Genomic DNA, 25,299 nt, shown 5'->3' on the forward strand with positions numbered 1-25,299 from the left:
ACAATAGATCCTTTCCCCCACTGATTTGTAAAGTCGTCTCTATCATAAATCTAGTTTCCACGGTATGCGCAGATGTGTTTCTGAGTTCTTTATTCTCGATCATTGATCTATTTGCTCTTTTTACTCTCACACCACACTGTTTGATTTGCCGTGGTTTTGTAATACCTCTTGTCTCCGATAGGAAGTTCCTTGCACGCCCTTCTTGCTCTTTATTTTCAGTTGCTGTTAGAACTTCTCAGTTTCAGGATTGACTCCCTTCCGCCCTATAGAGGGTGTGGTGCTCAGCGGTGCTTAGGCAGCTGACTGGACTCCGGGCCCTCCCCACACAGATGGTGTATTTCCAAGCCCTAGACCCGAAGTCACGTGGATCGGATCCCCATCTTGAGAGAATCTGTTTCCTCTCCTGGTACCTGACAGTGGGTCCATTTCCAGCTGTGACTCCAGGCTATTTCCAGCCTCTATCTACTATGAAGCATGCTCTCAGCCTCTAACGTCACACAGCATCCCAGCCTCCCTCTCTATGCGGTATATATCCGCAGCTCCCAGTGGACCACAAAGTGTCCTTTGTGTCCTTAGGCTCCTTTCCCTGAATGCCTTGGGTTCCTTTGATTTCTGTTGGCAATGATTTTCTTTCCTATTTTTAAGCACCCCTGTGTGGTCTTAAGATCCTTTTATCATTTTATCTGTCATTTCTCTGTGTATTAGGGAAGAAGGGGAAGTTTTCTGTGCACATTGGATCCACCATTAAAAATTGTAGAAATATATTTATTAGTAAGGGAAGATATTTCTAATATATGTGAGGGGGAAATTACCAAACAGGACAAATGGCTACTCTTATTTAAAATACTAATAAGTAGGGACACCTGGGTGGGTCAGTCAGTTAAGACTCTTGATTTTGTCTCAGGTCATGATCTCACAGTTTCGTAGGTTCAAGCCCCACATCAGGCTTTGTGCCGACTGTGCAGAGCCTGCTTGGGGTTCTATCTCTCGCCCTCTCTCTCTGCTCCTCCCCCACTCACGCTGTCTCTGTCTCTCTCAGAATAAATAAATAAACTTTAGGAAAAAAATAAAATAAAATACTAATAAGTAAAATACGAGCACATGCGAATGTATAAATGGAGACTATATTCACTCATTTCAGGCTGATTGGAAAGAGGTGGGTTTCAGTTACACGAGATGATACCCGAGAAGAAATACAAGAGAAAGAACGAAAAGGAATCTTTTCATGCTGCCCATTTAGTCTCTTTCCAACTGCAGGGACCCCAACGCGTTCCACACACTGCAGTGGCTCTCTGCTCTAATCTGACAAACCCAGCATAAATGCGACAGCTCTTGTGCCGGTGATGGGACGACTTGCCTTGTCATCCCCCCAGAGATCTCTGCTTTACTGTGTCATTCACAGGACCTGGTTCCTGTCTCTCCTTTACTGCTGCACTGCCAGCTGCTGCCACGGTATCTCTCTGTTCTCCTCTCTAATCAGCTTCTGGTTACTCACAGCTCTGACTGCCCTGTGCCTTCCGTCCACGGCCTTTTCTCCGTGTATTTCTTCTCCCCTATCATTATGCCATCTATCTCTGTTGTTCTCCTGTTCCAGTTCCAAAAGAAGGATCTGATCATTCCTTTGGTGCTTCACTATTCAGAACTGCTCAGAGTTCTCAGAATAGTAAAGGGTTGTTGCTTTTTAATGCAACACAGCGCGCAAACACTGGGTGTCAGTGTGGGTGTCAACATCTAGCCTGTGGGAGTCACCCCCTCTAGAAGATGCCACTAAAGTGGAAATAAACCCAAGATTTGTCTTCACAGCCAAACTGCTAGGATGACAATAATGATCATGTCTGTTGTGTAAAACTCGGAACGATATGGTTATGATGATGTTGACGGCCTCTTCCATTTGCATAGCAAATAGAGTATAAAATGGGATTTTATACATTTCATCTTACTTGATTTCTATGGCAATTCTGTGTAGACAAGACATGAGTTATTACCCCCATTTTATAGTTGAGAAACTGGCACTCGAGAGAGACTGAGTAAAATTGTGGAGTATAAATAGGATTCAGAAATGTTGACTGAGGCCCATTGTTTTTTCCAGTACACTTTAAAACCCAATAATAAAAATGTGAATTATTTCCTTTGGGAAGCACCATTATATCCTCTTCAACCACTTGAATAATAGGACATATATACAACTCAAATCACAACTATAGTCCCATATGTTCAATTCAATTCAATTTAATCCATTTGTTTTCTTTTCTTCTCCCAGTTCTATCATTTTCTTATGGAAGTGATACTTTGGGGATGTCCAGTCCTGACATTTTTACACCCTTCTCGTATGACACCTTGACTTCTTGAAGCACATCTGGGCAATGGCAGGACCTGCTTTATCCAAACATGCTCATTTCGCCCAAATCTCCACCAGCTGGAGAAGGAAGGGATATTTCACATATAATAGCTTTAAAATATTGGGGCACCTGGATGGCTCAATCGGTTAAGGGTCCAACTTGGGCTCAAGTCATGATCTCATGGTGGGTTCAGCCCCATGTTGGGCTCTGTGTGGACAGCTCAGAGCCTGGAACCAGCTTTGGATTCTGTGTCTCCCTCTCTCTCTGCCCCTCCCCCCCCAAATAAATAAACATTAAAACATATTAATGTTGGGGCACCTGAAGCTCAGCCAGTTGAGCATCTGACTTCAACTCAGGTCATGATCTCACAGTTTGTGAGCTTGAGCCCCGAATTGGGCTCTCTGCTGTCAATGCAGAACCCACTTTGGATCCTTTGTTTCTCTCTCTCTCTCTCTCTGCCCCTCCCCCACCCTCTCTCTCTCTCAAAAATAAAAAATTAAAAACTATATATTAATATTAAGTTCACAACACTTTACTGCTGCCAGTAATATTCTCATACCAAAATTTCCAAGACCCACCCCCCAGAGTTATACTTTCAGTTTAACATAAAACATGATATATCAGTCAGGTTTATATTTGATGGTAAATAGCTACAATTATTTAAGCAAATAGAGGTTGATTTTTTTTTTTTAACATTCCAAGAAGCCATAAGTTGAGCAGACAGGTCTAGACAGACACTTGAAGATGCCATCAGAGAATCAAGCGATTTAGATTGTGCTCCATCTCCTGGTCAGAAGATGGCTGCTGTATTTCCAGGCATCAGGTTTTGTTTTCTCAGACAAAGAGCTTTCTGGAGCGCCTGGGTGGCTCAGTCGGTTGAGTGTCCAACTTCTGCTCAGATCGTGATCTCACAGTTAGTGAGTTCAAGCCCCACATCAGGCTCTGTGCTGTCAGCTCAGAGCCTGGTCTGTGTCTCCCTCTCTCTCTGCCCCTTCCCTACTCACACTCTGTCACTTTCTGTCTCTCACAAATAAATGAACATTGAAAACAAAATTTTTTTAAAAAAAGAAAATGAGTTTTCTTAGAAAGCCCTTCAAAGGAGTTCCCTCTAAGTCAAGATCTCATCACCAGAACTAGTTAACATGGCGACTCTCCTCTGCAAAAACAGCTGGGAAATTGGGGGCCAGGCTTGTCTTGACTGATCATGATCAGTCACAGTCCATTACCTGAGGCTGGACCATGGCTGCTTCAAACAAAATCGAGGCTCGGTTGTGGTAATAGAGCTGGCCACGTGTGGATCAAACATTATGTGGTGACATAATGGTTATGCAAGCTCAGAGAAAATGAGGAAATGAGGCCAGGCTGCCTTAAGAAGTGGGCAAGAGGGGCGCCTGGGGGGCTCAGCCGGTTAAGTGTCTGACTCTTGGTTTCAGCTCAAGTCGTGATCTCATGGTTTGTGGGTTGGAGCCCCGCCTTGGGCTCTGTGCTGACAGCATGGAGCCTGTTTGGGATGCTCGCTCTCTGCCCCTCCCCTACTTTCTCTCTCTCTCTCTCTCTCTCTCTCCCTCCAAATAAATAAAAAACATTTTTAATTAAAAAAAAAAAAGAAGTGGGTGAGAAGCAAAAACCCCACGGGCACTCCTAGCCCCCCTCCCAAATGTGGGAAGAGCAGATTGATTTACCTATTCCTGAACTGAATGAAATGGAAGAAATACTTCTAAACTTCGCTTTGGTCCAAAACAATATTTGTATCTATACCCATATTTTAAAGTGGATTTTATTGTTTTACAAAGCTTTGGAAGCCTATAATCTCACAAGGCACAGAGGGCTACAAGTGAGATGCATCCTGAACAGCCATAGTGCTGGCATCATTCTACCCAGAGGCTCACGATGATTCGAATTACTAAAATGTCTCAGAGTCATTTCCATTATCCTTACTGACAATTAGCTGTAATGGCAAAATGAAATAATTAGGCAGCAGGAAGTCTGGAGCATATAGCTCTTCTGTTATAAAAGCAGCTCAGTGGTATAATGCCAAGTTTACCAAATCTTGGGCCCTTTCTCATAGGATCCTAAGTGGTATGAAGCTGAGGTTATGGTAAGAAGCTAGGAAAAACACACAGCCCCTGAGTTCATTAGCAGAATTAATGTCCCATGTGGCATGCAAGCTACTGCCTTACAAACTGTCTACGATAATTAATAGAAACTGTGTTAGGATAAGGAAAGTTATTTTAGTAACTTCTTGGCCCATGTGCATTGCTAGTATTTAATCCTCCCATCGTTTTGTTGTTCTTGCTTCTTAGGAGGTGTTTTGCCGGTAGCTGGCCTACATTCAAGTTCTTGCTCATTGACTTCGTCAGAGTTAACACAACTGTAATTTGCTTCTCGGTCACTGTCTTAAAATTAGAGAACACGAAAACTGGGGAGGAGTTCAATCATTGTTTCTCAGTGGAGAGACCGTTCCAATCTTGGTCAGAATATGTGTTGTTGTCGTGGGAGACAGACCCCCACGTTGCATGGCATTTATCATCCCTGGTCTCTAAGCACTAAATGCCAGTGGCAACCCCTCAATCATTTTGATGACCCCATACACTCCCACGCGTTCCCAAACACCCCCTAAGGACACAGATGGGCTATAAACAGATCCAAAGAATGTCTTAAATTTATAGTCGCCCAGGGTAAGATGCTCAGCGGCCCGGCTCATGCAGTAATTGGTGATAGCCGCAGCGCTGGAACCCACGACTGGAACTCAGGAGAACTTCATGTGACATCAGGTTTTCTCCGCCATCGAGTGGGAAGTTAATAATGTCCTCTACTGTGCAGAATAGCTACTGAATCCATGTTGCTGCAAAACTGAGAAGCCAATTCAATCAAAGCCAATGTTACTCATTAGCGGAGAGTCGTTTGTGACAAATGGCATCTTAAAAAATAAATAAGCAGAGGTATTTTCGTATTTGGGCTCTAGCCTAAATGTTATTTGGAGAGATCTTGCAGTTCCTACGGAGTCAGGCAAAGGGCAAGGGTGTTTGGTTTAAGGACGTTGGGGGTGAGCGAAAGGTCAGAGTGCTTCCATAACCAAGGTAGCTGGAGGTTCAGAGAAGCACTCGGAATGCCACGCTCATGGACTCTAAGGGAAGAATTCAAGTTGTATTTGCAGCAATACTTTTGCTATTTCTTTTTCCCCAGTGAGCTTTTATTTGGTAGAATTTCACTCCCCTGGCCTTGGCTTTCTCCTTAGCAGTGGGGCAACTTCCACCGACTATCTTCTGTGTCCCTGTCGCCGTCCTTGCTTAGTCACCCAAGTACACGTTCCAGTATCGCTTCCACAGAAGGGGGCACGAAAGAGCCATCACAATGTGACCGGTACGATGCTAAATGTCGCGACACAGCTGGAAAACAGACATGGCTCGCAGAAACGTGCGGACAGATGTGTGGCTTCAGAAAACTGGGCTCACGTTCGAACCCAGCCACACTGTGGGCTTCACTTGGTCATACCCCGCCTCTCGGCCCGTTTTCTCATTTCCAAAAGTTGGGGACACACCTACATTCCAGGGCTATGATAGGAATTAAATAGAAATTGGGTGAACATTCCAAGCAAGTGCCTGGCACATAAGTTGCCTTTTGCTTCTGAAAGCGTTGTGTCCTCATGATAATTTCTCCACTGCCCTCAGCTAAGACTTTGAGCGAGCTACATGACCACAGTTTCCTCATGTATAAAGTGAAGGTGACATCACCTTATCAACAGGTAATGCAGAGCCTGATTCAGGGCTCAAACTCATGCATGGTGAGATCATGACCTGAGCTGAAATCAAGAGTCCGACATTCAACTGACTGAGCTACGCAGCCACCCTGTAACACTTTTTTGCCAAAATAACTGTATTTTCATTGATGCCATTTATATCGCTGCAACCTCAAATCATACACAGAAAGATTCCTTTCTTGTTCTTCTAAAATAAGTTCTCAAGGGGCGCCTGAGTGGTTCAGTCGGTTAAGCGCCCGACTTCAGCTCAGGTCATGATCTGGCCGTCAGCGAGTTTGAGCCCTGGATCGGGCTCTGTGCTGACAGCTCAGAGCCTGGAGCCTGTTTCAGATTCTGTGTCTCCCTCTCTCTCTGCTCCTCCCCCGTTCATGCTCTGTCTCTCTATGTATCTCAAAAATGAATAAATGTTAAAAAAAAATTTTTTTTTAAATAAGTCCTCAAAACATTTATATATAAATTATATCTCAGTTCAGTTTTAAGATTCTATGATGTCTTGGTGAGCAACATGACTGTCTTGTGGTGAATGCAGATATTATTAGGAACTCTGTAGAATTAGCTTAGTGTAACAGAAAGATCAAACATTTCAAAGTCTGACCCGGATTCAAATCCCAACCTCTCTGTTGACTAGCTGTAGAATGTTAGGAAAATTGTCCAAAAATCTCCATAGTTCTTCATTTCTGTAGTATGTGTCACCAAGCTAGCATGCAAACTTATAACTTTGCCTGTGGAACTTGTAACAAGATTAAGTACTCAGGAAAGACTCCAACAGCAGGTTTGCCTCAGGTTAAAAAAGACCTTTTGTTCCTTCTTTGTCTGGCTAACTTCTAGTCACCTTCCAAGACTTTGATCCCAGGATACCTTCTCTGGGTGGCTCCAGACCATCACCCACCCATTCACTGATTCCCAGACAGGCTAGGAATCTTTTTCTTGTAGCCCCCCTCACACTCTGTGCTTACCCATCTCAAATCACCAACCACCCAAGTCAGCGGCCATGTTATACCTGTTTGCCTCTGCCGCTGGACAAGCCTCGCACGATCCAGGGACCGTCCTCACCCTAATGCCCTCGTTCCCCACATGTCTTAGGTGTCAAACATATACTTGATATCTGAAAGTTGAATGGGATAAAGACACAAAGTTCTAGGGCTGAGACAACTTTCTCTCATATCTTCTCACCAGCCATGAGAGCCACCGTCTAATCACCGGAGCACAGAATGTGAAAGTCATTTGATAATGGTGCTGGCAGGGCCAAAAAGCAAAAGAAAAGAATCTCTAAGGGGTTGTTTTTCTCTTGAATTTGAAAGCCAGTGTACAAGCCGTGAGATCTTGTGGCAAGAAATGATAGTCCCTTAAGGACAAACAAGAGATAATTTCTGGTTGCTTCTTCCCTTCTCTGGCACTCGATGAGGCTATTCCTCCCCCAAAATGGATATAGGCGATAAAAGCAATGCTACGGTATATTTAAGAGCATTATTTATCTGAGATCCTCATGGAACTGGTACAAGCTATAGCTAATCCTGCCTTAACCTGTCATTCCATTGGACGTTTATCTCCACAGCTCCTGCTTGGTTTCCTCTCTGGTCAGGGAGGACAGATAGGCCTCTGAGGACAATCTGTTGTCTTCATGGAATAGGTGATGAGGGAAAAGGAAAGACAAAGTATCTATTACTAACTTATTCGGCCAGCCTTTATGTCTTTTGCATACATTATTTCATTGAATCCTCTCAAAAGCCCTGTGAGGTAGTTAAGCAGTTCATTATCTTAGTTTTACAGATGTAAACCCAAAGACTCAGACGTATTCGGTAACTTGCCCAAGGTCACACACACTGTAAGAAGCTCTCGGTGCCACATGGACCTCCCACACAAGGAAATTTCTCTGTAAGGAGTCACCAGGTGGCACACAGCTCTTTCATTCATTCACAGGCTTTGGAGTCCCACAAAGGCAGTGAGTCCCAGGCGTAGAATATACAATCTGTGTGCAAGCTAATTGCTTAATCATTTTAAGGCTCCACTTCTTATCTGAAACGAAGATTATAAAAATGCCTGCCTCGCAGGATTGTTTGGAAGACGAAATGAGATGACGCATGTGCCCAACACAGGACAGCGTTGCTGGCTCCACACGTTTCTACCGACGCAGCATCCCGGTCTGAGGCCAGAGCCAGTGTCAAAGTCAACCCTCTAAAAAACAACGACCGCTGTTTTCATAATGATATAAACTAAGTTCCATAGGAATACTCATGAGAAAATGATGGATTCTGTCTAAGGGAGTAGAGAGGACTCTCCAGAGATGCTGACATTTGAGCTAAGCCTTACAGGATCTGCCATATCTCCCTAGTTTGGGAATATGGTATCATTGGCATGGCCAACTCTGTAAACAAGACTCGAGATGTGACAACATGTAGCCAGATAGAGATCAACTGTGGGCTGGAGGAGGGGCACAGCAGGAGATCCAGCCACAGCTGTAGGTTGGAGTCAGAGTGTGAAGAAGCTGTCACGCCAGGCTCCAGGGTTTGGGCTTCACTCTAGGGCAGTGGAGAGTCACGAGAACTCCCTCAGCAGGAGAGCCACATGCGCTCATTTGCATATTGGAAAGAGAACTGGGGAGGCCATCTGGACCACGGATTAGAAGGGAGAGAGCTGGAGGCAGGAAGACCACAGTGACTCCCCAGAGCACACAGGATGAACAAGAGTGGGGGAAGGGGACGAGAGTAGGACTTCCATCTGACAGGATGGATAGCAGGTGTCAGTGATGCGGGCCCGTCACTCATTTCTCCAGGGATCGCTGTTTAGTGTTCTATCCTCTTCTTTAGAATTAAACGCCTTACAAGTTTAAGGCAGTAGTGAAGGATTGAAGAAGTGAGAGGGCTCTAAATATAAGAAACAAGCAAAAGCTAAGGGTAGTTTGTGAGCTTGCAACAAGGTAATGTTCCTTGCTGTCAATGCCCCCTCGTTTACTACAAAAATACATCCAATATGACTTCGAAATACAAACAGCGAGGGGCGCCTGGGTGGCTCAGTCTGTTAAGCGTCCAGCTTTGGCTCAGGTCATGATCTTGCGGTTCATGAGTTTGAGCCCCACACCGGGTTCTGGGCTGCAGCTTGGAGCCTGGATCCTGCTTCAGATTCTGTGTCTCCCTCTCTCTCCCTTGCCTGCTCACACTCTGTATCTCTCTCTCTCTCAAAAATAAATAAACATTAAACATTTTAAAAAATACAAACAGTTATTGGGGTTGCCATTCTGTAAATGGACTGTGAATACCGGATTCCATTTTCCCATGACTCTGATTCTAATATTCTTCTAGGAAAAGTCTGTTGGTCAAAATCAAGTCATTAGGAAAGAGAATACTAAGAGGGGTTTTCTTCAGGAGCTATTTCAAACCTTTCCCCCAAAACACAGATCACAGAATTAGCATGAATGTCCCAGGCCCAGGTGCAATCACATTCTCCAAGATGCTTAATGATCAAGGATACATCTGGATTTTAAAGGTAGAAGACATTTGTTTTCAGCTTTTTGTTTCAAGCCAAGAGGCTAAAGACCAAGGGCACAGAAGCTTTAAAAAGGCTGTGAAATGATCATTTTAGCTCAAGGCTTGGTTAGGAGCTGACAGGGAAAAGGTGTGAATATATAATAAGTAAACATTCAAAGGGCAACCGAGGATATTTCAAAACAGAGAAAAATGATGGACTCTTTGATGAGTGGCATTGGAACAGTGAGGTGGCCATATAGAAAAAACAAAACTCTGGATTGCTACATATTCACTAATGCAAAATAGACTCCAAATGGAAAATGACACAAATACTAACACAAAACATTTTTTAAATGTTTTTCTAAAAAAAAGTTATGATTTTGAAATAGGAAAGACATTCCTAGGCATATAATATTATTAAGAGGAATAGAGGAAAAAAATGTCAATAAATTTGACCATATAAAAACTTTGGTAAATATATATAATATACATATATATTAATAAAATCAAAATCAATCTGAGTAGAAACCATTGATAACATGCATGACCACCATTCTCCTGGCCTCCACACCTCCATCCACAGGAGTTAAGAGTTGCTCTACAAATCTATATGCTCATAACAAAGCTCCCTTTTCTCCCAGTTTCAGCCCCCCACTTCTCCTTGCCCCCACTCTCAGAGCTTCTCCCCGTTAACCTCTTGGGGATCATCAGCATTGATTTCCTTATGATCTTTATCCCTAATAATCTGGATCACCTCAAGAAGCCCAGATGTCCCTCATTATCTAGACCCACACTCCCATGTAGCCCATACATCCCATTTCTGGCCCTACGCCTCATCCACCCCTGATTCCTAAAACTCTCCTGCCATGCTGTCAAACTCAGATCTCCTATAGGTTTCGCTTCTTCTCTGAATATTTCCATCAACCTCCTGCTCCAACTGCAACCTGGCTGACCCCGAGCACAGCACTTCCTCACAGCCCTGTCCAGGGGCATCTGTTTTCTTTCTGCCCCTTCTTCATCTCTAGACCTGGAAATCAGGTGGGTGTCCTCCTGCTTCTGATTGCCATGACTGGGCCATTGGTTCTCTCTACTCAACTTGAGAACTCATGTCCTGAGACTGGCACTCTCTGTTACAATCATCCATTGGCCCAGACCACCTCCCTCCATTTTCAAAGACTTTTGAGGTGCCGTTTTGCTCCTTTCATTCTCTTTAATGCTACTCTTGTCATAACTATTTGTGATTTCAACATAGGCAGAGGTGATCCCTGTAACATCCTGGCGGTTTTGACTTCCGGGTTCTTTCACCTCTTTTCCTCCAATGATCTTGTCCTTCAACTTATTGCAGCCACTGACTCTCCCATGGTCAAACATCTCATTACCAATAACTGCAACCCCTCTACACCCCAATATCAGGCATTCTGCTCTTTTGCCACCTGTGCCTTTATTTCTAGCTGGCTCTCTCCAGTGTCCCACCTCCGACATTTTTTTGACTTTTACCACACAGCTAAGGAGGAACATTAAACTTACTGTCTTTTACACCTAGAGTTTTTAATTGCCTTCTTACTTACCTTAAATTCCATGTTCCATCATGATAATCATTCCTTTGCATCTGTCTTCAACTCACCCGTCCCCTCTGATTTCTTCAAATTCATCTGGTATTGGGGACTGAGTTGTGCCCCCCCCCATTCACATGTTAAAGCCCTAATCCCAGTGTGTCTATGTTTGGAGATGGGGTCATTGAGGTGGTAATTAAGGTTAAAGAGGTCAGAAGGGCCAGGGCCTAAAGCAATAGGATCGGTGTCCTTAAAAGAAGTGGACGAGATACCAGGGATGCACGTGCACAGAGGAAAGGCCATGTAGGGACACTGGGAGAAGGTGGCCATCTGCAAGTCAAAGACAGAGGTCTCGAGAAAAACCAACCTGCTGGCACCTTTGTCTTGAACTTCCAACCCCTAGAACTGTGAGAAAATAACTTTCTGTCATTTCAGCCACCGATCTGTGGTATTTTGCTATAGGGCTCTAGTAAAAATAGATCTGGCAAGATTCCTTTTTCCACTAACTCCCTTTGTGTGGCTGTGCAACTGAACTTGACTCCAACAACAATGGCAACAGCAACACCCAAAGGTGGTGACAGGTGTCCTGACGCTCAAGACAAATCATGTCAGGTGGGTCCCGGTGTTTCCAGGCAATCATTCTTCACGTCCCTAGTCCATTCCTCTCTCTCCGTCACGTGCAACTATTTCGTCCTTGTCCCCCTCCTCAAACCTCCATCACCCCCTGACCCTCCGTTTCAGTGAATGATGCTGTTTCCACCCTCGCTGAGAGAATAGAAACAATCACAGGAGACCGTAAGCTCTCACCACATCTCCTCACTTAGCCTCCATACTATCTATTTAGCTTATTTATCTTGTTTATTTTTTGTCTCTTTCCGACAAATGTAAGCTGGACGAGAGCAAGGATTGTATCTATTTTGTTCATGCACGATCTCCAGTGCCTGTAACATCAGAGCCACTCAATAAATATTTTTAGAATAATGAACACATGGATATGACGGTGGACTAATTTCCTTATTATACACAGAAACTCTTACAAATCCATAAGAGAGAGAACAATTAAAATGGACAAAAAGTATGAACAGAAAGCTCATAGATCAAAGAAATACAAATGGCCAATAAATATAAAAATGCATTCAACGTTGTTCATAAGAAAGACAACTCAAAACAGTAGAGACAGCAAATTCCACATATCAGAGTGGCAAAAATTTTGAATCTTGATAAAATTCAGTGTTGGTAAGGGTACAAGCAAACAGGCACTTTCACATACTATTGGTGGAAGTCTACTGGTATTCTCTCTCTTTTTTAATGTTAACTTATTTTTGAAAGAGAGACTGAGAGATGGAGTGCAAGCAGGGGAGGGGCAGAGAAAAAGGGAGACACAATTTGAAGCAGGCTCCAAACTCTGAGCTGTCAGCACAGAGCCCAACGCGGGGCTCAGACTCACCGACCTGGATATCATGACTCGAGCCGAAGTCAGATGCCTACCCGACTGAGCCACCCAGGCGCCCCTATTGGCATTCTCTTTTAACAATATCTACCAGAATTTAAGATAAATATACCTTACACAAGTGTGCCAAGATTATATGTAATAGGATGTGCATTCACAGTTTTGTTTGGTTTTCATTTATTTATGTATTTTTGAGAGAGAGTGACGGCATGCACGTGCACTAGCAGGGGAGGGACAAAGGGAGATGGAGAGAGAATCTTAAGCAGGCTCCAAGACCAGCATGGAGCCAGACGCAGGGCTAATATGTGAGAACACGACATGAGCTGAAATCAAGAGTCAGACGCTTAACCCACAGAGCCACCCAAGCGCCCCCACTTACTTTTTGTTTATAATAGCAAGTATTAGATATAAATTAATATGACACTGCTTAAATCTGATACATTAATTCAAGGAAATTGTAGCCAAAATACAAAGAAGATACGGGCTCCTGGGTGGCTCAGTCGGTTAAATGTCCAACTCTTGGTTTCGGCTCAGGTCACGATGTCTCTGTTCATGAGGTTGAGCCTCGCAAGTTCAAGTCTCGTGTCAGGGCTGACAGCTTACAATTCTCTATCTCTCTCTGCATCCCCCCAACCCCGCTTCACACACTTTCTTTCTCAAAATAAATAAATACACTTCAAAAAATAGTTTAAAATGAGGGGTGCCTGGGTGGCTCAGTCAGTTAAGCATCTGACTTTGGCTCAGGTCATGATCTCATAGTTCATAGGTTTGAGCTCCGTGTCAAGCTCTGTGCTGACAGCTCCGAGCCTGGAGCCTGCTTTGGATTCTGTGCCTCCCTCTCTCTCTGACCCTCCCCTGCTTGCACTCTCTCTCTCTCTCTCTCTCAAAAACAAATAAACCTTAACAAAAATTTTTAAAAATTTATTTAAAAATAGTTCAAAATTAAAATATGGAAGTACATTTGCCGATATGAAAAGATGTTCATTATAGTCAACATTCAAGCAATAAACAGTCTATAGAATGTGCATGTGTGTGTGTATGTGTGTTTCCATTAAACATCTCTGAAAGGCTATATAAGAAAGAGTTAATATTTATTTTTTTCTGGAGAGTAGTCCCAGGGGGTTGAGGAAAGGGAGTTCTTTGGTTGTCTTATGCTTTACTGTTTACTTTTCATAACATGCCTTACTATTTTATTCTTTTTCAAAAGAGAAAGAAGCACATTAAAAAGCAATGGCCAAGTTCTTTTCCCTTTTATAATTTCAATATTGTGTGGACGTGAATACACACATACATATCATATTTTATGCAGTGCATGCAGTTAAAGCAATTTCATATCAGTTAATGGATCCAGGTTTTTTTTTTTTATTTATTTAAAACTGTTTTCGGAAGGCAAAAACAACCTGTCAGGGTAGTTGATTAAATGCCTACCTCCCTATCCCCACATACACATATATAAATTCAGTAATGGTAAAAAAATCATTCAGACCATTTGTTTGGCATTTTGAAAACAAAGCAACCAATCAATAAACCACTTCTCAGCTCTGTGTGTGTGTGTGTGTGTGTGTGTGTGTGTACGTGTGTGTTATTCTTTAGACAAGTACTATGTTTCTGGGTTTAGATAGAGAAGTCTATTTCATATACCATACACCTACTAATTGTTCATCACTGGACTGGGTGCTTTAACTAACCTAAGTCTCTCCCTCAAGATACTCTAATTTTTATAAAGGTAGAAATTAAATATAAATATAAATATACACACACAAAGGAAATTGCCAGGAAAGACTTAATAGAAGAATGAAGGCTTGAGAGGCCACAAGCAGAAACCGAGCCACATAACCAACAATCAATGTCTTCCTTCTAAGAGTTGGCCTTTGAAATCACAGTTTTAATATAATAGTTCATGCATTCCAGTAAATTATGACAAATCAGAAATGCTGCTACTAAAATGGACCCCTGGGGCAAAACTCCTTACCAAACCAATTTGAATTCAAACTGACAGCAGAATGTACAAAGAGAGGAAAAGAGCTGACACCATCTCCAACACTGGTTTATAAAGATAATTAACTCTTATTTATTCAAATACATGAAGATACTGCATAGTGGAAAATAGTGAGTCTTTGGGGATGTTGCTAAAGATACAAGCCTTTCAGGATATTCCCTCCCCTCAACTCACCCCTTCCTGAATTATTATGCCCATTACCAACCACACGTCTAGATGAGAAAATTATTGAAATGCATATTGAACAGAGCAATTTATCTGTGACTGAAAATATCTCAGAGTTAATAGAGCTCCACTGATGAGATCTAAACAAGAACAGGTAATGTGGTACCTAATTTACAACAGTATTATTTAGCGACATAAATTTAACCACAAGCAACATATATCGTGAACGTCATGAATAAACACAAGAGGAAAATGGGGGGAAACGGGGAGTTACACAGAATGTGCTTCTTTCAAAGAGAAAAGGATCACAGAGCCATCACATCAATGCTTGAAACACAGTCGGCATTCAAACTGGTGAAAGTAATTAAGCCAGCAAATTAAGAATCCTGTTTCCTTTTCTTTCCCCACTCCAGACTTTCCAATAAGTAAGTCAACTCTTTTGTGCGATTTAAGTCCGTCTTAAAAGATTCCCACAGAAAAATATTTCTCCGTCAACCTGCCATGGTGCCTGAAATTATCGTTGTTAAAAACTTAAGGATTTGGAGATGTTTGGGTTTCCAAGATTTCCGTATTAAATCTCTGAGAGAAAAAGATTCTTCAGCTAACCTACTAGTGGGAATGATACATCCTAAAACTATTAAACATGTAGACAAAAGAGATCTTAGTAGTACAACTACTCCCTTTCCTGAAATTTATCAGACGAGTTAAATTGAGACCCAAAGTATCCAAGGAGCTAACTGTTGGCAGAACTGGAACTAAAGTCCAAGGCATTTGATTCCCCACCTAGTGCCTTTCCCCTATACTGTGCCTCAGTTTGTTTCCAAGGGTCTACAAGAATAAGACACAGGAGAGATACCCGAGGTCGGGAACATGAATTACAAAAGTGTGTTCCTTGTAAGCAAAAGGGAAAGCAACATGAAGTCACCTTGCTAACGTCACCATTTTGCCTAGATGAGCTCTAAGAACAATGGAGCTTGTTTGTTTTCCATCAAACGCATAGCTGACCGATAGACCAGAATCGAAGCTGAGCATTGGAAGAGCTCTTTAAGACCCCATGTGCAATTGTGAATCATGTTATTGGTTGCTGGTGATTTTACTTGACAGTCCCTACTGTCAAATCCAAAAAACTAGGAGTGTTGGGTGGCTCAGTCAGGTAAGCATCCAACTCTTGATCTTGGCTCAGGTCATGATCTCGCTGTTTGTGAATTCGAGCCCCGGTCAGGCTCTGCACTGACAATGCTGAGATTCTCTCTCTCTCTCTCTCTCTGCCCCTCCCTGCTCTTGTGCTCTCACTCTCTCTCTCTTAAAATAAATGAATAAACTTTAAAAAAATCATTAAAAAAACACAAAAATTACACTATTTACTGTCCTCCAGGCCAAAGTCACTATTCCTCAAATTGGTCATCTCATCACTTGCCAGGATTAGGTTATTATACAAGACCTGTATATACTTACCTGGTTATGGCAGCGCTATATTGGGTGACCTATATAAGTGGTTGGGAAATCAGCAAACCAGAGGCAGCAAGGGGAATGGAAAGAATTTGAGGATTGATATTTTCCCGAAGAAACAAAAGCAGTCTTCACTCAAGAAAATCAGAACACTGTTAGATGGTTTTGCACCTATTTGATGGCTTAGCAATATTTTCACTTTAAATTCTATTGCTGAGAGGCTCCTTACTCTTTTTAGAGCTCAGTGTTGTTAAAGTTTTTCAACCAGAACTTCTCGTCAAGATGACAGTCTCTTCATGATTTGCCGTACTCGCTGTCTCTCTCTCTCTCTCTCTCAACCCCTGATCAAAACCAACAGCAATGGGAGATAACCAAATGGGCATAGTCAATATGAAAAAAACAAGATCGATCGCTCTGCGGACCAGAAGCAGAATACGATTGCAGAATGGTGGGGGTCAGAAGCTGCTGCCCAGCTGGGATCAGGGTCAGGAAGCCAGCAGCACTGAGTGAGGGTCACCATTTCAGAATGTCAAGGATGAACAGTGCTTCCCTCAGATGGACCTGCAGTCAGGTGGATGGAGAGAACCCAGGGACCAGGGTGGGCTCTTCTGTTCTTGAAAAGATATTGAACACATTGCTGGCCAGCCTCTGCCTGGAGCCATGGCCGATGGACATGGGGAGGGGAGAATAAACGAGTCCTCAATGGGGCCTGAATTCAGTTTTCCCTTTGTCTCAGTGAATAAACCTGAAATATCCTCCAAGGTCCTCACGTGCCAGTATTCCCTAAATTTCATTATAATAAGATCAGGTTTTCCACGCAGCGGGGAGTGAATCCTTTCTCAGCCCCATCAGCCAAAGTTCACCAGAGACCCACCTGTGGCCTGACAAAGTCAGAGTTATTGGCTTATTGCTACGAAGTGGCCACATCCCAGAAGAATGGCGAGTGTCTCACCAAACAAAAGGGAAAACTAGAATGAGTCCAAGATTGGGGGAAGAAGGGCGGCATTTGGGTGGAATTGTGAAGTGTACCATTTAGTGGCATTAGGTACATTCGCATTGTTGTGAATCCATCACCACCATCCATCTGCAGAACCCTTCATTTCGCACAATCGAAGCTCTGTATCCTTTAAACATTAAGTCCTCTTCCCCCCCGACCCTCCCGCTCCCGCCCCAAGCCCCCAGCCCCTGGCAGCCACTCTCCTACTTCCTGTCTCCACGACTACCCTAGGCACCTCTTATAAGCAGGATTGTTCAGTCACTGTCCTTTTGTGACTGCCTTGCTTAACGTAGCATGAGGTCCTCAAGGTTTATCCATGTTGTAACATGTATCAGAATTTCTTTACTTTTTAAGGCTCAATAATATTCTATCATATGTATCTATCACATTTTGCTTTTTCACTCACCAGTCCATGGACACTTGTGTTGTTTCCACATTTTTGGCTATGGGGAATAATGCTCCTATGAACACCGATGCACAAATATCTGTTTGAGTCCCTGCTTTCAATCCTTTTGGGCATATATCCAGAAATGGAATTGCTGAGCCATATGGTAATTCTGCACTGAGCTTTTTGAAGAACTCCCAGACTGTTTCCACAGTAGCTGCACGATTTTACATTCCCACTAGCAATGTATGAGGGTTACAATTTCTCCACATCCTCACCAACACTTGCTATTTTCCATGTTTTTGATTATAACCATCCTAGTAGGTATGAAATGGTAACTCTCTATGGCGTGAGCCGGTGTTTGGAGAGGCTCGGCGCTAAGCAGGACTGTGTATAAAAGGTTGGGGCCAGCAAGTAGACTCAGGGTCTGATTTCCTCGAAAACTGCAGAGATAAGTTAATGTGAAATGTGTGCAGAAACCCTTTATCTGAGCCTCTGTGCCTGGGTCGGTAATTGACACCGCTTCCCCGTTGCAAAGGGACTCATCTTCCAGGCAAAAGTAGAAAGCTCATTCTTGCTGATATAATTTCATACCTCAAAATTTTGGACAATCTATGATTTTAGGAAACAAGGCTTCTCAGTGAATAAGTAAAAGAAATATGCCTTAAAGACCGGAGTTGTTGTGACATTTTACAATGGCAGAGTGTCCTTGGAGAGAAATATTGGTTTCTCTTAACTTTGCAGTTGGCTTTATCTGTTATCTATTATCCAAGAGTGATAATTAGCATGGCAGATACTTTTCTTTCTTATTCTGAGATAATTTTTACTTTCTCAGCATCAAGGATACCATAGAAAGGAAGAAAGAAAATCATAAGTAAAAACCTCCCTGCTCAAAATGAACCTACAACCCAAAATTCCAGTGCTCAGAGAGACCCTAAGAGACAGTCACCTGGCTGCGGCCACACCAGCACCAGACTGATGGCAAATGTGATGTTGGGATTTGCCTACTTTACCATAAGCTAGCAGGGTGACTTAGTTACATCATTAGCTTTTCTTGGCTTTTTAGTTTCATCTGTACAAAAGGGAGTTAACAATAGGACTCACGTGGGGCACTTACGTAGCTCAGTTGGTTAAGTGTCCGACTTTGGGACAGGACATGATCTCATGGTTCGTGAGTTTGAGCCCCACGTTGGGCTCTGTGGTAACAGCTCCAAGCCTGGAGCCTGCTTCGGAGTCTGTCTCCCTCTCTCTCTGCCCCTCCCCCACTCACGCTCTGTCTCTGTCTTTCTCTCAAAAATAAATAAACATAAAAAAATAAAAATAAGTAAATAAAAATAAAAAAAAAACAATAGGACTGCCTCCATAATCTTATTATCGGACAATTCAAGGAGGTAATGAGAAAAGCTTAAGATTCAACATGCCTTTCAAAGACATAGTATTTATTCTTCTCTGAACAAAACATTCGGGCACTAGGGATATTGCTTCTCCTTCAAGCAAGAGCACCTGTTATGCCCAGAATTCGTGATCCCCAAAGACCACCAGGGAGCCGAGTCCGATGCAAAAGCAAAAGAGCCTTTATTCGAGCTAGCTCGAGCGCAATCCCCAACCTGCACCGATGCAGCAGTGAGAGACCAGAGAGAGAGAGAGCAAGTTTCAAAAGCACAAAGGTTTTATATAGGGGTCCAGGGGCAGTTGGTGAGGTAAAGGCTGTGTCCTCAGCTGATTGGCTGGGGAAGGGTTGTGGCCTCGGCCGATTGGCTGGGGAAGGGTCGTGGCCTCGGCCAATTGGCTGGGGAAGTTTGAACCGGTGAGCGGGAGGTTACTCACGGGGAGGAGGCGTGGTCTGAGGTTTCTGCCATTTTCCCAGAAAGGGGGCGTGTGGGGACATAGTCACTCAAGGTGGAGGACACAGAACAAGATGGAGTTGGCCAGCGTAGGTCCGCCCTTTCACACCCAGTCCTGCTTCCATGTTAACTGAGACTCAGAGGCGTTTTCCTCATAACCATGTGCTGTCAAATCCCGGCAGAGTCCGAGCAGGACCCACCTCTGATATCCCCCTCCCCCAAGCCTCTTCTGCTCTTCCAAAGAATTATTTCACCCATTTAGACTTTATGCTCATGGATAAAGATGTGGATAATTTCTTAATATTTCAGCCTTTCTCCTTTAAGTAGAAAAGACAGCTAGGGAGTCTATGAGCCTGAAATGCCAACTGTGTGATTTACATCCATCACTACATAATTAGCAATTAGCTGAGCACAACAAAGGGAGATCCTGCTATGAATACCTCTCCACGCAATCCAGACAGGAAGATCATGTTTCTTTCTTCCTTGCAAAGTGCAAATTGGGAACCATCCAAGTATTCAGCAAGAATAAAGTACAACATTTAAATGAACCGTTTAGAAAGATGACGGGGACGCTTTGTGCAAAACAGTCAAGGCTTCTTTGGGGACCTTGTTTTCCCTGAGACCCAGCTTCCTGAGCTCAGGTTGACTCTCCAAAGTAGGATTTAAGAGATTTTTTTTTTTTTTTTTTTTTTTTTTTTTTTTTTTTTTTTTTGTGAAGATGGAGCATTGTTCTGGGTAATGACTTCAGACCCTAGACTATAGTTAGCAGCTGATGAGGATTCAAGCTGAAAGATAATAATATCTACAAGAGGAACTGATCAGCCCTTTCCACTTTGTTTCTTCAGTGCTGAAAGCCAAGTAGAGCAGTCCCAGGCTGGCATGAAAGGCAAAGTGACCAGTATGACCAATGCATCTTTCAGCTCTGCGATTAGTCTAATAATCACTCTGCCCCCTAATTTTCCTGTCACTGCAGGAACTATAAATGGCATTCTGTGAGGCCACAAATTGCTATGGAGCACTCTGTGCATGAGGGAAATTCTCTCATTGTGTAAATGGATCAGTTCCCACCCTAAAATTACTGGCCTCTCTCTGACAAAATGATGCCGGAGCCTTATTACTGCCTACCGGATTGTGTAAAATTGACTAATTTTACAGGTTTTCCTTTTTAGCTTTTTCTATCTTATGATCTCTGAATGTGGGGGTTGCCAATTTTGGTCCAACCAGTGGAGTGGTCGTTTTCTTCCTTTCTCTTTCTCTCTTTCTCTCTCTTCCATCCTCTTTTAGGGATTGGCATCCCCAGAACTGTAACGGTCCAGGAAAAGAGTAGCCTCCCCTCAAGGTAATCGGTGGAAAGTACATTTCTATGCTCTTTCCCCGCCATGATTCTAGACGTAAACACTCTAAAACGTTCCCCCATCCATCTACTTCCCATCCCCCATCCCTCCTGGACCCCCTCCCTGCCCGCCCCCCACACAAAAGATTCACTGTTAAGGGCTTGCCTAAATTCTCATACTCTCACCAGTCAGTCTTTCTTGGCCTATCCAGGAGAGGTTCACATGTCCTTCTTTGCTCCCACACTACCCTGCTTCTGCTTCTAAAGTAGCTCACTTCTCTCTGGTTATGTAAGTCTCTCCCTAAACTGTGACACCTTAGAGCCCAGGAACTATTTTCCATTCACCTTTGCATCCCAGGGACAGACCATAATGCCTGGCACATACATTACCCATTCTTTATAGGAGACAATTTAAGCATACTTTTAATTTTTTAAATGTTTGTTTATTTTGAGAGAGAGAGAGAGAGAGAGAGAGAGAGAGAGAGCAAACAAGCAGGGGAGGTACAGAGAGAGGAAGAGAGAGAGAATCCCAAGCAGGATCAGCAGTGCTTGAACCTACGAACCCCATGCAGTGCTTGAACCTACAAACCAAGAGATCACGACCTGCGCCGAAACCACGAATCAGACGCTTAACTGACTGAGCCACCCAGGTACCCTGATTTAAGCATAGTTTTAAGGTACTGCTTAACAAAACAAAACAGAGAAATGGGTAGAAATGCTTTGTAAGCCTGCATTGGATGGCTGGACAAGCAGGGGACAGAGAGAACACAGGCGTTACCTGTGTCCTGGGGAGCCCACAGCCAGGACACATCATAGCACGGCTGAAATAGGGAAATTAACTGGGTGTCATGGAAACATGATGGGAGTGGCCAGCTCAGCCAGGGACCATTTGAGAAGACTGCACAATGGAGTCACAAATGGTCTTGAAATATGGGTAAAGTTTGGCAGTATTGGGATGATGAAAGGCATTCGAGGGGAAAATAGAAATTCCAAGTCTAAAGGGCAAGAGGAAGCACGTTGGGGGCTCTGCCCCTGCCCTTCTCACCTGTGTGTGCACCCATTCAACCCCCTCCCCCCCACCCCCACCTTCCATGCATTTCGTGGGCTTTCAAAAAGGAATCTTTTCCATGAAAGGTGGACGAATCGGATGAAGGAGGCCAAAAGGTACAACCTTCCAGCTATAAAATAAAGGAAATACTGGGAATGTGATGGACAGCATGGCAACTATAGCTAATACTGTATTGCACGTTCGAAAGTTGCTGAGAGTGGATCTTAAACGTTCTCATCACAAGAAAAGAAAAGCAGTGGCTGTGTGTGATGATGGCTGTCATAACCAGACACTGTGGCGATCATTTTGCAATATATGCAAATGCCAAATCATTATGTTGTGCACCTGAAATTAATATGTTATATATCCATTACATCTCAAAAGTACAGAAAGGGGGGCACCTGAGTGACTCAGTTGAGTTGGTTGAGGGTCCAATTTCGGCTCAGGTCATGATCTTGTAGATCGTGGGTTCAAGTCCTGCGTCAGGCTCTGTGCTGACAGCTCAGAGCCTGGAACCTGCTTTGGATTCTGTGTCTCCTTCTCTCTCTGCCCCTCCCCTGCTCTCTTTCATTCTCTCTCTCGCTCGCTCGTTCTCAATAATAAACGTTAAAAAAAAATTTTTTTAAGTACAGAAAGGAATCTCTTCACAACTATTTCAGAGTCTCATTTGTCTTTCCTGCTGGGTATTTGGAACTGAAGGTCCCAGTAGGTGGGGTAGGCACTCCCTAGAGGGTCAGTGTGCTTAAGGTACTTTTCTCTAGAGGAAAAAAGAGAATTCTCTCCCTTCGCTTACAGTGGGATCCTGGGGGCACTTGTTTCTGGTTGCTTATTGGTAGAATCAGAGATTCTTATCAGAGAAGCCTTCAGAGGTCACCAGCTCTGCCCCATAGGAACATCCTAACCTAGTCCCTCTAAACTCACCGCCCCCCCACCTTGTGTGTAGCTTACCCTCAGAGCTTCAAAGACACCAGAGCATCACCCAGGAACATGCTAGAGAGACTCTCAGGTGAGAAGAGAATGGAGCTTAAGTTCCTACCAGTGGAAACCAAGGCATTATTTTTTGTCCTGGATTCCTTCCTTGCTGCCATTTTATCACCACCTCCCACAGCAAAATGACCTCCCACAAGGCCCTAAGGACTAGGAACAGGACGATAGTGTGGTACCATTGCATGCTTTAAAATTCTCATTAGGTTTACCTTTTAAATCAAGGCCGACTCCGAATATGTTTCTGGATTGCACCTTTCACTGCAGCTGTCCGGGTTTAAGTGGCCTGGAGGGAGTATATTAAGTGGACTTGCACTGTCAATTAGGATACAAGTTAGCTGTACGTCAACTTTAAGAGGTTTTGGCCTGTGAATGCCCTGATTCAACTCTTACATTCTGTGTCTCTCTTGCCCCTTGGGGTTCCCTCCTGTCAGTCCTGCCAGCTTTTCGGGGCTCTCACTCATGCCCATTACTGTCCAAGGCCTCCCTCTGGGGGCACCTCACCAGGAACTGACCTCCTTGCTCTCCACACCAGTGGCTTTCCTGCCCGGGTGTGTAATAGAGTCACCTAGGAAGTTTGTTTCTGTTTGTTTTGTTTCCATTCTGGGGCAGACTGTTGGTTTTGTTTTAATTTTTTTTTAACGTTTATTCATTTTTGAGACAGAGAGACAGAGAGACAGAGCGCAAGTGGGGGTGGGGCAGAGACAGAAAGAGACACAGAATCCAAAGCAGGCTCCAGGCTCTGAGCTGTCAGCACAGAGCCGGACGTGGGGCTCAAATTCATGAACCATGAGATCATGACCTGAGCCGAAGTCGGTCACTTAACAGACTGAGCTACCCAGGCGTCCTGACTGTTGTTATTTTTAAAAAAGGGCCTGGCTCAGCCAGTTAAGCATCCGACTCTTGATTTCAGCTACGGTCATGATATCACGGTTCATGAGGTCGGGCTCTGTGCTGACCGCATGGAGCCTACTTGAGATTCTCTCCCTCTCTCTCCCCTCTCTCTCTTTCTGCCCCTCCCCTGCTCGCTCCAGTGCTTGCTCGAACTCTCTCTCTCTCTCTCAAAATCAATAAATACACTTTTTTTTTTAAAGGTCCCAGACAATCCCATTGTGCAGCCAGGATTGAAAAGCACTGAGGTAGGCAGTGTTTATTTGTTTTAACTTCCAAAACCTGTAAAACTCTTTGTTCAAACGATGCAGAAACCCTCATGTAAAAAAAAAAAAAAATGGAGCAGACTTTCTTTGGTTGATGAAGTGAGTGTGGAAAGAAACACACATCCATAGGTGACTCCATAGGACTGTCTGGAAGCCAACGCTTCACCTTCATGGATACCTCCCCACCCCATCAAAATGCACCTTCCCCAGGAGCCACTCCATTAAGCCCAGGGTTTCACAAATGATTTCTGTAAAGGGCCAGTGAATAAACATTTTAGCCTTTGCAAGCTATATAATTTCCATTGCAACTACCCAACACTGCTGTTGAGTACAAAAGCAGCCATAGGCAACACATAATGAGTGTGGCTGTGTTCCATCAAAACTTAGTTTACAAGAGCAGACTGTGGACTGGATTTGACATGCCAATCGTAATCTGCTGATCCCCGTTTTAAAGCATTGCTCCCTTCGAAATGGTTGATCGTAAATCTTTCAAGCTAAATATTTGTATGTCTTCCTTCCAGGTTACATCTGTGCTCACGAAGTTACATATGCGTTAACCGGAGCTCTCTGATAGTAGCCCATTGTACCAAGAATCGTTTTTCTCAGATGGTTTTGGTAGAATTAATCCAGGGGGGCAATTCTTTGGTGGCAGTGGAAGATTTACACAATGGGCTAAACTAGGATGACCGTAATTCTTTCAATAGTCTCCTCTTCTGAATTGGAGTGTGAAGAACACGGAACTGAGGTCCCTCAAACCACCTGGAAGTCTTTGGTGGGAGGGCACCGATTTGGGAGAGTGGCAGCTGTAATAATTTTGCCCCCTTGGTTAGGCAATCACAGTGGCGCGTTGGGGTAAAAACTGTCTTGCCAGAGTCTGTCACGTTTGCTTGTGAGAGCCTTACCGGGGCTTCTCCTATCTGAAGGATCACCCCCAGTGCGGCTCAGAACGGAAACTGAGCAGCAATGCTCCAGGAAGGCTGTGAGTGCTTCTATGATAGAATCCACATAACCTGACACGGAGGCTACTCAGAGTTTAGGGATTTGATCTGGCTTCTCAACAGTTCCTCGTGTGCACTTACCTTGGTACCACCTAGCTCTGAATTGTGTCTCTCTCGGGCCGCATTCAGGATCTACTCGTCCTCCTCTGATGGCAGAACAGCACTCTGCTCTCTGGTCATGATGCTCTTGAGATGCTGGAGGGCGCTTGTTTAAAAGCATTTTTTTTTAAAGCCACATTCATTTTATTGCTTTCAGTTTCGAATCTACTTGTCATTCACTTTTCTTCCTCATTCAAGAAATGCCTTAACTTTTTTCTTTGATATCCCCTGTAAATCAGAAATGAAAATAAATGTGAAACTAGTTAAAGATACGA

The 25,299-nt window shown here is 43.7% G+C and overlaps 1 long non-coding RNA gene across 1 annotated transcript in view; it reads right to left on the minus strand.

The window, feature by feature from the left end:
• Nucleotides 1-25,299, minus strand: part of LOC105260481 — a 95,500-nt gene that overhangs the window by 33,124 nt on the left and 37,077 nt on the right. Inside the window, exon 5 of the long non-coding RNA XR_006596392.1 lies at nt 25,007-25,252. This is a non-coding gene — a long non-coding RNA (uncharacterized LOC105260481). The remainder of the gene's footprint in view (nt 1-25,006; nt 25,253-25,299) is intronic.

This window comes from Felis catus, chromosome B1, assembly GCF_018350175.1.
Source record: "Felis catus isolate Fca126 chromosome B1, F.catus_Fca126_mat1.0, whole genome shotgun sequence".
NCBI classification, from domain to species: domain Eukaryota; kingdom Metazoa; phylum Chordata; class Mammalia; order Carnivora; family Felidae; genus Felis; species Felis catus.